The sequence below is a fragment of the Tupaia chinensis genome, unplaced genomic scaffold, assembly GCF_000334495.1.
Source record: "Tupaia chinensis unplaced genomic scaffold, TupChi_1.0 Scaffold000062_1, whole genome shotgun sequence".
Taxonomy (NCBI): domain Eukaryota; kingdom Metazoa; phylum Chordata; class Mammalia; order Scandentia; family Tupaiidae; genus Tupaia; species Tupaia belangeri.
In genome coordinates this window covers 844,282-845,372 of record NW_006159520.1, presented here as the reverse complement: position 1 = coordinate 845,372, position 1,091 = coordinate 844,282, and the positions used below count along the sequence as shown (strand labels likewise).

Here is a 1,091-nt window from a genome sequence, read left to right as displayed (position 1 = left end):
TCACCCCCGTGGAAATCCATTCACCTTAACCGCCATGCCACCTGCTGGCCCCCAAACTGACTTTTTTTTTTTAATCTAAAAGAATTGACAATTTTATTATTTTCGCATTTCACATTTCACATTTCACAGTACAAATGAAAACTGCACTTTTTTGTCTCACTTCTCTTCTCCAAAACTACTCTTATTTTTAATTTTTTTTAATAGGAAGGGGAAAGTCTTCCCTGACATGCTGTTAGAAACACCCAGAGTCACAGCACCATGATCTCCTGGTGAAGTAGAACAAGTTAATATAAAACTGACAGAAAGAAGCCTCCCTTCATCCTTCTCTGTCTGGCCGAGTCATCCCTGGCCAAGTGGGCACCATCATGGGCCGGGCAGGAGGTCTCATAACTGGGGGCCCAGGCATCATGGGCATCATTCCAGGAGCAGATCCTACTGGCATCATCCCAGGAGGAGGAGGGCCCATTGTTGGCATCATGGGAGGGCCCTCCATATGGGGTGCTGGCATCATGCCAGGGCGGGGAGGACCAAGGAGACTGGGGGAAGGAGGGATCATTGCCCCGGCAGGAGGAGGAGCAGAGAATGGAGTAGGAGGTCTCTTCCCTTGTTGAAAGGCAGCAGTTGTTTTGTCAATCAGGCTCTGAGCCTGCTCTTCCATCCATTTCTGATAGTAGTCTTTCACATTCTCTTTGTGTTTCCAACCACTGCAGTGTGGTTTTCTCACAGATGGAGAATCGTGGGTGAGATATGGATCACAGTAGTCACAATAAAACTTAGACATATTGCTCTGCAGACTGTAGGCCACTCCATTCCCCAAACTGGCTTTTATAGACTGGGAACCAAAAGAACTGAGGGAGAAACTTCTTGGAAATCCTAGGATTGTCCTAGAGTGAATGGTTAACCTTCCTGAATGTGGTACACAGGGGATATGGGGCAAGGGAATATGAGTTAAGGCAAGGTGAAACAAGTATGTTGGAATGCACAAGGCAGCATTTAGGATCTCAAGCTTTCATGATGCTCTTCTGTTGAGGTTTGATGTTTAGAAAATGGCATCTTAGGGAAGAAGTGGCTGGAAAGGATGGCCAATATAG

At 46.4% G+C, this 1,091-nt stretch overlaps 1 pseudogene; it reads right to left on the bottom strand.

Annotated features, from left to right (window-relative positions):
- Positions 1–316: 316 nt before the first annotated feature.
- Positions 317–781, bottom strand: LOC102499521 (U1 small nuclear ribonucleoprotein C pseudogene; annotated as a pseudogene).
- Between the last annotated feature and the right edge of the window lie 310 nt (positions 782–1,091).